The sequence below is a fragment of the Nannospalax galili genome, unplaced genomic scaffold, assembly GCF_000622305.1.
Source record: "Nannospalax galili isolate Female #2095 unplaced genomic scaffold, S.galili_v1.0 scaffold100, whole genome shotgun sequence".
Taxonomy (NCBI): Eukaryota; Metazoa; Chordata; class Mammalia; order Rodentia; family Spalacidae; genus Nannospalax; species Nannospalax galili.
Window position 1 is genome coordinate 4,856,892 of NW_008352891.1, and position 13,190 is coordinate 4,870,081.

A 13,190-nucleotide genomic window follows, 5' to 3' on the forward strand; every position below is an offset into this window, starting at 1 on the left:
CAATGTGTGGCACTTCATATGACAGCCAAGAATGAGTGCCCGAGTTTCACCACATGGACTAAGCAGGAGTAAGTCGAAAGTGGAGCGTGATAGCACTCACCATAATCCCAGCACTCAGAAGCTGAGTCAGAAGGCTCACTGTGAGAGTGACTTCTGAGAATGCTTTCTATCACAAAGAGGAATCTTACCTAACCTTGTAACCAAAGTTAATTTTGTTTTCAGGTCATTCAGCACTACCTCAGTTTGTTTATAAAGCAAGCAAGCTTATAAGGCTTTGGGCTTTTCTTGTAACTTAAACATATATCTTTATCTCTTATAACTCATCCTTGCCCCGACCCAAAATTATGTGTGTGAGTTGGTGGGGGGTGTTGTAAAACTATCAACACTTAAAGCAGTGAATATTGGGGCTGGAGAGATGGCTCACTGGTTAAGAGCACTGGCTGCTCTTGCAGAAGACCCGGGTTTGGTTGCCAACACCCACATGGCATCTAACAACCATCTGCAACTCCAGTTCCACGGGATCCGACACCCTCTTCTGTCCTCCACAGGCACTGCACAACACAGGTGCACTTACACACATGCAAGCAATATACTTATACACATAAAATAAAAATAATAAAATATTTTTCGTCTTTTTTGATACAGGGCCTCCCTGTTTGTAGGGTTGGCCTGGAACTCACTATATAGACTAGGCTGGCCTGGAACTCACAGAGATCTGCCTGCCTCTGCCTCCTGAGCATTGGGACTCAAGGCATGCACCACCACACCCAGCTAATATAATATTTTTTGAAGCAGAGAATATCATATCATTGGAAGCAATGAATTATTCCATTTGTGTTGCAAATAACACTGTTTGTAGTTGTGTATACAGTTCTGAGTCAACAGGAATCAGAAAGGAAAAATTCTCTGATAAGACAGGGTTCCTCATTCCTTTCCCGTATCATGCTGCATGTATTATTCCAATAAAGACAGAGTAAGTTCTTTGATCAGGAGGACAGTTTTGAAAAAAAGCCAGAAGGAACAAGTTCTCAGAACAGATTGGGCTCACTCTTGGTTCTAACTAAAGCCAAGGGGTCAGGCTGTCTTTGTTCAGGCATTTCCATAATATGGCATCACTCTGCAGTAGCTCACTCCAAATTCAAGGCCAGACTGAGCTACATAATGACTTCAAGGGCAGCCTGAGCTACATAGTAAGGCCCTAAATCAAGAACAACAACAAAACAAACAAAACAACAAAAAATGTAGTAGGACAGTCCGCTGCTTTTTGGGGGCAGGGGGGAGATCCTCTGACTTCTGCTTCTAACCTCCTCCTGAGAAAGGGCTTGTCCTCTGTGTGCTTAGCTCACAGTTCTGTATTCTTTTTAAGCTAGCACAAGTGAACTATTACTTGCAATCAAATACTAGTAATGAGTACACACAATCAGTGCAAAGGCACTCAGAAAAGGAGTAAAAGGAAATAAACCAAATCTCTGACAATAGAAGACCAGTTACATAAGTAAGTGTGTTCACCAGAAGGACTAGCAGGCAATCCATCAAAAAGCACATTATTGGGGGCTGGAGAGATGACTCTGGTCAAGAGCAGGTTATGCAATTCCAGAGGACTTGAGTTAGGTTCCCAGCACCCAAGTCAGGCAGTGCACAACCACCTGTAACTACAACTCAGAAGTATCTGACATTCCAGAGGACTTGAATTAGGTTCCCAGCACCCATGTCAGGCAGTGCACAACCACCTGTAACTACAGCTCCAAGGTATCTGACATTCTCTTATGGCCTCTTGAGGGTACCTGCACTCATGTGCACAGACACACACACACACACACACACACACACACACACATAAGTAAAAACAAAGGCATTTGCTGCCAAGCCTGAGGACCTGAGTTCAATTCTTGGGTTGTACACAGTGGAAGGGGACAGCCAAGTCTTACCAAGTCCTAAAAGTTTTCATACCACACTGTGGTACATCAGTGTGCACACACACACAATCAATCAATCAATCAATCAATCAATAAATAAATAAATAAATAAATAATATTTTTAAACTTTTTGTTATTGTTTTGTTTGGAGTTTTTTGTTTGATTTTGTTTTGTTTTAGAGACAGGGTCTCCCTGTAGCCCTAACTGGCCTGGAACTCAGTATGTAAACCAGGCTGACCGCAAGGTAATACAAATCCATCTGCCTCTGCCTCCCAAATGCTTAGATTAAAGGTACGTGCCGCCATATTTGGCCCCACCTTTTTGTTAAACATTTTAATAAAAATTAATCTTAAAAAAAATTATTGAAGTTTGTATAATGATAGGGAGATCATCAGTAAACTGTTGTTTAAAAAGCACAAGTTGGAACTGGAGAGATGGCTCAGCGGTTAAGAGCACTAGCTGCTTTTTCAGAAGATCTGTGGGTTTGGTTCCCAGCACCCACATAAAAAGCCAAGCATGGCTGCATGCACCTGTAATCCTGGTGATAGAAGAGGTAGGTTCAGACAGAAGGCTCAGTAGGGCTCTCTGACCAGTCAACCTAACCAGAAACATTTCAGGCGCCAGGTTTTTAGTGAGAGACTGTCTCAAGGAAATAAGATGGAGAGTGACAGACAAGACATGTGATGGCTTCTGCACCTGTGCTCATGGGCTGTTGTATGGGACTGACCTCTGACAGACACCATCTTCCTAAGCTTGGTTGTGTCTGAGACCATCACAGCTAAACTTGTTAACTGTTCATACCCCAGCAAGGGAGGGACAGGGAGAGTCACAGGACCCTCTCTTGGGAATTCAGCCACAGCTCGAAACCAACCAGTTCACTTTAGTTGCATGGTTGGCCTGGGGAGGAGGGACTAAGGGTATATCCCTGGGAAAGCCCAGGGGAGGCTCTCTCACCATTTTATGCTGCTATGAGGAAACCACCATCCGTGCTTGGATGGAGACTTTCCAGTAGGGGACCACCCACACTCCTGTAAGTAAAGTCTCACCCATTGCTCTGTAAGTAAGCCCAATAAATTCACTGGTTTCCCAGACTGTAGTTTGGTGAAATTGTACTTTGGTTTGTCATTGGAACCAAGGGAGGAAGGGGCAGACTTTTCTACACATCCCCAGAAGGAATTTTAGCAACATGGATACACACACACACACACACACACACACACACACACACACGCTGCCTCCCCAACACACACAAATGCATCACACAAATGCAACTGAAGAAAAAAAGTATTACGGATTATTTTCTTTGGCCTCGGACTCTGCTATTGCTCCAGAGGGTGCTGCTAAGAGATTTGATGCATAAGCGATTCCAAACTTTTCAACAACTACACAAGATAAGGCATGATTACTCCAGTATGTATATGATAGGTATGAAAACTGAGGCCCAGAAAGCCTGCCGCCCAAGGGGACACTGTGGGAAAGGACAGAGTCTGCACTGGAACCCAGGTAGTTAAGCAGTAGGGAAGACCCAGAGCTCTTTTTCTCCCCACCCCTGGTTGACTTTGTTCACTCTCAAAAGAGAAAGGATATCTATGTCTCCTGCTTCCCCAGCTGCCACAGAAGGTATTTGAACATCATCTCCAAAGTTCACATCCAATAGAAGCAAGAAAGCCAGTGATCCCCATGCTTCCTCTAGAACCAGAGTGAATGAAGGCCCTGAACACAGGAGAAAAGAAGGCTCTCAGGGTGGTGGCCTGTCTGTCTCCAGGGGTCAGTCACTACCCCTTTCTCCTTCAAGGACTCTTTATAGTCATCAAACTCAGCAACTCAAAGGTCCATTGTATTAGTCACTTTTCTGTTGCTGTGATAGAACACTGACCAAAGCAACTTATAGAAGGAAGAATTTATTTGAGCTTACAGTTCCAGGGGAATTACAGTCTGTCATGGCAGGGAGGCATGGTGGCTGGAGGTGGCTGGAGGTGGCTGGAGCAGGAGCAGCAGAAGCTCATCTCTCACATCATCACACAGGCACAGGAGGCAAGAAAGCAGCTGGAGATCTGGCAAGGCTTAAGAACTCTCTAAGCCCACCCCCAGTGACGTGCTTCCTCCAGGATAGACACAACTTCTAAAACCTCCAAAAACATCTGAGGAAAAAATGTCCAAATACTTGGAGTCTATGGGGGACATTTTCATTCAAACCATCACATCCATATTCTGTGTTCTCTGTTCATGGACATTTGGGTGGCTTCCCTGTCCCATCATCAGGCTGGCACAGTGTGGTGGCAAAAGGCCCAGACACATATCTTCCTGCCCATCCACAGGCTATTGTCAAGGTAATGCCTCATGTGTAATGGATTGTTTGTGTTCCAGCTTAGGACCCAGCTCTAGCAACCCTCACACCCATACTGAGTATAGGAAAACATGTCCAAATCCCCAGCCTGGGGCCATTTGATAAGTGGCAGTCAGAACAGTGTAATTACATTAAATTATGACAAGAGAAATGGCTGGTTCACAGAGTGAGGTGCTTTGGCTGTTCCTTAACAACTATTGATCTAAATGTTGTAGGAAGCACAAAAGAAATAAAATTTTTTTACTGTAGGTTCATCATGACACTTGGCTTTTAAACGTGGGTTTATCATGACACTCGGCTACCTTCTAGAATGACCTCGCTTTGGATCTAAAATATAAAATATAAAAAAGTCTTTGGCTACAGATGCAAAAGAAGCCCCTCACCCACACATCCCTTCTTGTCTCTTTCTATGACAGCTATTTTTTTTTTTTTGGCTTTTTTAGACAGGGTCTCCCTGTAGCCCCAGCTGTCCTGGAACTCACTATGTAGACCAGGCTGGCCTTGAACTCACAGAGATCTTCCTGCCTCTACCTCCTGAGTGCTGGGATTAAAGGGGTGTGCCACCATGCCCGGCAGATAGCTAGTTTTAATTGTCACAAGTTATTTAACTTGACACAATTGAGAATCACAAGGGAAGAGAGTCTCAATGGGATTATCTAGATCAGGCTTGCCTGGGGGCGTGTCTATAGGGGATTACATTCATTGAGATGGGAATACCTGCCCACTGTGGGTGGCACCATTCCCTAGGCAGGGAATCCTGAACTGTATAAGGATGGAGAGAGCAAGCTAAGTGCATGCATGCATGCATTAGCTCTCCCTCTCTACCCTTAACTATGAATGTGACTGGCTGCTTCAAATTCCTACCACCTTGACTTCCCTGCTATAGTGAACTTGGAATTGTGAGCTAAAATAAACCCTTTCTCCCCTAAATTTCTTTTGTCAAGGTATTTTATCACAGCAACAGAAAAAGAAACTAAGACATCCTCCCTCCTAGCCTCCTTCCCTCCCCATCCACCCTTTCTCTGTCCCCTCATCCCCTCTTACCCTTTTTCCTTCCCTTCCTTCCTTCCTTCCTTCCTTCCTTTCTTCCTTCCTCCCTTCCCTCCTGTGCTGGATAGCTTTAGTGTCAACTTGACTCTCCTGGGTTGAGAGAGCCTAAATTGGGGAATTGCCTCCATTTGACTGGCCTGTGGCCATGTCTGTGGGGCATCTTCTTGATTACTGAGTGATGTGGGAGGGCCCAGCCCACTGTAGGTGGTGCCACCCCTGGGCAAGTGGACCTGTATTGTATAAGTAAGCAGGCTGAGCATGGGTCAGGAGAACAAGCCAGTAAGCAGCATTCCTCCATGGCTTGTGCTCCAGCTCCTGCCTCCCTGTTCCTGCCGTGAGTTCCTACCTTGGGCTCCCTGATGAACTGTGACCTGGAAGATGTAAGCCAAATAAATCCTTTTCTCCCCATGTTGGTAGTGGTCAGAGTGTTTTGTCACAGCAATGGAGAAACAAACTAGGACACCTCCTTTCTTCCACTAGTATTATTGATTAGTCACTAGTTTTAGGCACTGTGCTAGAATCTGGCATCCAAAGATAATTAAGAGATGTTCCCTATCCCTTGGAATTGACAGTCTATATGTGGAGACAAGTAAATTCAAAACTGTAATACAAATATACATGGAAATTTCTATGGAAGTCTGATGTGGAAGAAGTTCCTGGGGTAGAAGACAGAAGGAAATGTCCCAAATAGAGGTGGGCTTATAAACAAAGACATGGAAGTAGAAAAACACATAGTGCCTGGTGAGTCCTGAGCAGATACCCCAGACAGCAGGCTAAAAGCTGTCTTCTTAGTTTTGCTTTGTTTCTTGAGACAAGGTCTCACTCTATAGCACAAGATGGCTTGGAAATTGCTATGCAATCCAGACTGGCCTTAACTCAAAGCACTCCTTGTCTCAGCCTCCTGAGAGCTGAGATTATACTTAAGCACCTCCACATCAGGCTCAGACTGAGACCAGTAATCACGGCCACCCCATGCTGGAGACAGAAATATTGGCCATGTACTTTTCCCTTATCACTAGAATGAATTTCAATTCTAGGATTTGGGCTCATGGAATGCATCTTTCAGTGCTCAGTAAATACAAATGGAGTAGGTTAGAGTTGGGTGGCCAGGACTGGGGACAATTTCAGGAAACCTTCTTGGTCTTGGCTGAAACTGAGCTACCAAACTCTAGCTCCAATCCATTGTTCCTGGAAAAGTCTGAGGGACAGTGATTATTTTCTTTAAAGTACAGCAGACTGTTCTTGTTCTTCCTGCAAAGCTATGATTACCAATCAGGAAATCTTAAACCAGATGACATAAGGAGGGGGAAAGAACAATCTAGAATCTTTGAATTTTTTTTCTAGGACAATGTACAGAATTTGTAACTTAAATTCCCAGCATGTCACCTATCATACTAATGAAGATGGTAAGTAATATAGCTTATAAATTTTTTGTTTACTTAGTGAGAGAGAGAGAGAGAGAGAGAGAGAGAGAGAGAGAGAGAGAGAGAGAAACTGTGTGCAGATGCTCAAGGAGGCCAGAAGAGGGCATCAGATCCCCTAGAACTGGAGCTACGGATGGTTCAAAGTCACCCAACATGGGTGCTGGGAACTGAACTAGGGTCCCCTGCAAGAGCAGCAAGAACCTCTGAGCCATCTCTCCAGTCCCATATATAATAACTTTATACAAGCTTTTCCAAGAGCTTTTTTCCATGTGGGTGGCTGTACAAAAAAAATATCTATGTTTCTGAAAAAGGAACAGTGCAGCAGGCTGATGAGTAGGATCTCAGTTATCCAGCTCCAGAAACAAGACCCTGGATTATAAGAACTTTTGACACAATAAAAGACTTCTATTGATTTGTAAAAAAAATAAATAAATAAATAAAATAAACAGGAGGGGCTAGAGAGAGTTTGTGCTCTTCTCCCCAGGAATATTGTCACACAACACACACATAAACAAAAATTTAAAAATAAACCTTTAAAAAATAAAATAAACTGCAAGGTTTCTGCTTTTTAGCTGGTTGTTTGTGTTTCCAGACAAAATCTGCCATAGTTTCTTTTCCAGTTTCTGTGATTAAAAATACCCTGATATAAGCAATTTAAGGGCCAGGTGTGGTGGTGCACACCTTTAATCCCAGCACTTGGGAGGCAGAGGCAAGTGGATCTCTGTGAGTTCAAGGCCAGCCTGGTTGACATAGTGAGTTCCAGGCCAGCTGGGCCTACAGGGAGACCCTGCTTCAAAAAGACCTTGCAGTCCATCAAGGCAGGGAAATCAAGGCAATAGGAGCTTGAAACAGCTGGTCACACTGCATTTATAGCCAGGAAACAGAGTAATGAATGCTGGAGCTCAACTCACTTTCTCCTTTTCACACAATCCAGGGAACCAAGTCAGGGAACCGTGTCACCCATAGTGGGCGGGTATTCCCACCCCAATTAACGTAATCAAGATCAACCCCCACAGGCATGCACAGAGGTCCATCTCCCAAGTAAATCTAGACCTTAAGTTGACAATTGAGATTAACCAGGACTGGTTTCCCATAGTCAAGGCTAGCTTTAAACTCTCCTAGTCCTCCTGCCTCCACCTCCAAAGTGCTGGGATTATAGGTATGTGTCACCACACCCAGCTAAGAAGGTTTCTTTTTCCTTTTATTTCCTCCTCACTTCCAGACCCCAAGCTAGGGGACTGTGATTGAGCTTGTCCTCCTTCAACCCTTCTTCCTATTATATCTGGAGAGGAGAGCAAGACAGGTAGAGTGGACCAGAATGAATGACCTGGGGACATTCTCAAAAAGGAAAGAAATAAAAGCCTTTGAGAAAGGAACTGGGATATTACTGGCCTTGCCTGGGTTCAAACCAGGAGAGGGTTTGGCAGGAAGAGGGGACCAAGGTGTTCTAGAGAGGGCACTCAACAAGGGCAAAGGCATGGAGATGTGAACAGGCATGTTTTTTTTTTTTTTTTCCCTTAGCTGCTATATTTTTTCTCGAAACTGGTATGCATCATTCTTAGTACTAGGTACCACCCATCAATTTCTTCCTAAGCATCAAGCCTGATACTCAGAGCCTCCATTAATTTACTAAGTCTCCACAAAACTACCATTTTCACCTTCATAGCCCTATGTAAACTTCAAGTCCTTAGGTGGCCTCCTTGACCACACCCACTAAAGACTGTCATCTCTCTTTGTAACAAATAATCACATATATGTGGCTTGAAACTAGGTTAGCTTCTCTTCTTACTGTCCTAGAAGTTGGGGGCCCAGCATGAGCTCCCTAGTTACAGTCTAAGTGTCTCAGGGCTGTGTCCTTCTAGAAGCTCCAGGGGAAAACCTATGGGTCATTGCTTTTCCAGTTGCTAGGAGCTGCCTGAAATCCTTACCTCATGGCCTCTACCTGTCACACTGCCATCTCTTCCTTCTCTCTTGCCTTCTTCAATCCCTCTTTCTCCTTTCCCCTTTATTCTGTGCTGGCGATCAAATCCAAGGCCTTGAACATGCTAGGCACACACTCTACCACGGATCTCCTTCTTCTACCTTTTTGTTGTTTGTTTGTTTGTTTGTGACAAGGTTTCCTGCAGCCTAGCCTTAAATTCCTGCTCCTCTTGCCTCTGCCTCCTGCATGCTGTGATTATTACTCTTACCTAACACAAGCGGGGCAGAGGCAGACAGGTCTATGAGTTCAAGGCCAACCTTGTCTACATAGTGAGTTTCAGGCCAGTCAGGACTACATAATGAGAACCTGTCTCAAGAAAACAAAAACAAATTTACTTTATTATTGTTGTGAATTTGTATGTGTGAGTGCAGGCACATACATGTCATAGTATGTGTATGGAAGTCAGAGGATAACTTTCAGGAAACCATTTTCTCCTTCCACCATAGAGTATGGAGATTGAACTCAGGTTGTCAGGCTTGCACAGCAAGTGCTTTTACTTGCTGAGCCATCTCACTCAGTTCCCTCATTAGATTTAGTATTTTTATTTTAATTTATATGTATGTGTATGTGTACGTGTATGTGTATATGTATGTCTGTGGGAGTGTATACTACGTGTGCGCAGGTTCCCTTGGAGGCCAGAAGAATGTGACAGATCCCCTGGAACTGGAGTTATAGGTGGTTGTGAGTCACCTGATATGGGCATTGGGAACTGCACTTGGGTCCTCTGGAAGAATAGAAAGCTATTTTTAACCACTGAGTCATCTCTCCAGCCCCCTCAGCTCCTTCTTTTAAGGACCCTTTACAGGGCCCTCCTGCATAATCCAGGATACACTCTATTTTAAAGGCAACTAACCAGAGACCCTTAATTCCATCAGAAAACTGAATCCCCCTTTTTTTCTGTAATATAGCACATCCACCAATCCTGGAGATTAAAAAGAATACATCTATGAGGTCCCATTATCCTGCCTCCCACTATAACAATTATCACAATCTATAATTATTTATTTCTCTGTTTTCCTTTGTCTTTTTTTTTCTCTCTATCTTTTCTCATATAGCCCAAGCAGGCCTTAAATTCACTATGTAACCAAGGATGATCTTGAACTTCTGATCCTCCAGCTCCACTTCTGAAGTGCTGGGATTGCAAGCATGTACCACCATGCCTGGTTATGTTGAAGATCAAACCCAGGGCCTAAGGCATACTAACTAAGCATTCTACCAGCTGAACCACATCTCCAGCCCCTCCTTTTGTCTTGTTTGTCAGGTTCATGAGGACACAGGTGCTGTGGAGGCACAGTTGTGGTGCACAGTAGGCACTCAGGAAATCTGTGCTGAGTAGAGAAATCAACTCTGCTGGGAATAAAGTGTCATATCCCCTTTAAACTTGAGAAAAAGAAGCTCAAAGAATCGGTGGGAAATGCATCCAGCATCCTAGAACCACAGAACTTAGGTGCAAAAATAGTCAGGATGGGTTGGGGTTTGCTGCAGCAAGAAATGAGCCTAACCTCAGTAGCTCACACCAGTTGCAACCTGTTTCTCGCTTATACCCAGTGACTCACGGGCAGGCTTCTGTCTTCTCCACACAGCATCACCGGGCATGGTGATAGAGCAGCCTCTATCAGAGAGAGCACTGTTGATCTCCCGGCAGAGGAGAAGGGAGCCCATAGCCAGCCACCCACACGGGCTCTCAATCTGTTTGGAGGCAGCACACCTGACTTTGATTCACATTGACAGAAGCAAGCAGGACTCAAGTTACACATCGTCAGTGGGAATATAAAATGGAGCCACTTCTCTGGAAAACACTGTGGCAGTTCCTTAGAAAGTTAATCATGGAATTACCATAGAAGCCAGCAATGGCACTCCTAGATATATCCCCAAAGGAACTGAAGACACTTAACATCATTGTTCAGAGTAGTATTAATTATGAAAGGTGAAAAGCTCCCAAATGCCTATCACCGGATAAATGGGTAAAGAAAACATGGTCTGGGACTGGAGATATGACTCAGCAGCTAAGAGCACTGGCTGCTCTTACAGAGGACCCGAGTTCATGTCCCAGCACCCACATGGTAGCTAACAACCATCTGTAACTCCAGTTCCAGGGATTCTATGCCCTCTTCTAACCTCCGAGGGCACTGTACACCATGCGTGCACTTAACATATATGCAGGCAAAACACTCATACACATAAAATAAAAAATAATAACATATTTCTTAAAAAGAAAACATGGTCTGGGACTGGAGATATGACTCAGCAGCTAAGAGCACTGGCTGCTCTTACAGAGGACCCGAGTTCATGTCCCAGCACCCACATGGTAGCTAACAACCATCTGTAACTCCAGTTCCAGGGATTCAATGCCCTCTTCTAACCTCCGAGGGCACTGTACAACATGCGTGCACTTAACATATATGCAGGCAAAACACTCATACACATAAAATAAAAAATAATAACATATTTCTTAAAAAGAAAACATGGTCCATCCCTACAATAGAAAATTATCCAGTCTTAGGAACAATGAAATTCTGAAAAACACTACAATATGAGCAAACCATGTATGGCAACATACTTATACCATGTTGTCTATAATAAATAAGTTAGACCTATAAAAGGTCAGACACATACAAATTGTGTGAAGTATTCAGATTAGCCAAATTTGTAAGACAGAAAGTAGGGTGACCAGAGGTTAGAGAGAGGGAGGAACATGAAGCTATTTCTTGTAGGTAGCATTTGTTTGGAGAAATGAAAACTGTGGATACAGATGTTGGTAAAGGCTGCACAACATTGTGAATAGTCTTAATGCCAATGAACTGTGCACTTGTATATGGATAAAGTAGGGGTCTGAGGGTATATCCCAGTGGTAGAGTGCTTGCCTAGCATGTGCAAGGTTCTAAGTTTTATACCCAGCATTGAAAAAAAAAAAAGTGGCAAATTGTATGTATATTTTAACCACAGTAAAGAATTAAACAAAAAAGGGATTTATCCTCCTGGGTTCCATGGTACCAGGAGCTTTACTTGATCAGAACCTAAGGAGTCCAGCAGTATAATATGCCTTTGTCTCCTTGGCCTCTATATGGGCTGTGTGCTCCCTGACCACTGGCTGTGCCTACAACAGTACCTGGCACAGTTAGGCTGTTAATATACGCTTTGTCTTAATAGAAAAGAGAGTTGATGCCTCTCCTCATACATGCTTGCAAGTCTGTACATGCACAGTATGCCTCAGTGTACAGTGTGCTTCATGGAGAGCTGTGTGCCCTGGGGAACACCACATGCACCCAACAGCCGAAAACAGCCAGTGCAAAGGAAGGTTTAGCAAGGAATTGCAATCCCTCATCATTCCTCAGTTTCTTCAAGACATTTGCTCTGAGGCAGATTGGGATAGAGACAGCACAGGTCATGGAAGGTACCAGAAGCATGGTCACTAATAGAAGGGACAGTACTGAATGGACTGCAAGGCTCAGAGCAATTTCCATGCATCTTCCTGCAAATGCCAGGCTACCCAGAGTTCCAGAACAGATCCTTCCTGCAAAGGTAGGACTACCCAAGGTTCCAGAGTAGATACTTCTGTAGCAGAACAAAAGCCTCCTTTTCATCAATGGGAGAGTTGACCTGTGGCTTAGAAGATTTGACCTCATCACATCAGGGGGTTGAGTCTGGTTTGCCTGACAATTTTCCCCAAGGAAGCTCTAGGGCTACTTTCCTTCAATCAGCCACCACCCCTCTTGAAGCTCTATCTCCATGAAAACTCTGGTCATTGTTTTAGGCATTCAATATACAATAAAGAAAATGTTGATGAAAGTAACAGCTCTCACTGCAAAGGAATAAAAGAGATGGTTTATTCTGGAGCCAAATATGAGTGACACAGCCCAGGAACACAGATTTAGGTTTTCCCAAATACCATGTTCCAGGCAATTTCATGAACTTTTTATAGTAACAGAACAAAGAAAATCATAAACTAACACACTTTCAAATACATTGATGGGTACATTTGGTAGGTGAGTTACAGCAAAGCAGGCCTCAGATGCTAGCAGATGACATTCTTAGCCTTTTGGTTGGTGGAAAATTTCACTAATACGTTCCAAAGATTTTTAATCTGTTAATCACAGGATGTCAGATCAAACACAGAGGTGGACAAGGAATAGTTATTTAGGGGGCTAAAGATAGCCCAAGATAAATTGTAAATAGTCTCTGGACCTGCAACATTCCAAACTCTCCACCAATCATTGAAGTTCTAATCAGTTGATCAGCCTTGCAGGAAGTTCAGTTGAAGATGCAGGTTTTTTTCTGGGAACTTTCATTCAACTATGAATACAAAAACATCCACAGTCTCACCAAACATCTGAGGCTGAGGTTAGAAGCAAAGATAGTAGGTTCACACGCTATTATTATACTTTTCTTTTTTTTTTTTTTTTTTTTTTTTTTTTAGTGAATCAATTGAAAGGGAAAAAACAAGGGTTTGCTGCAGATGTAAAAATAACAAG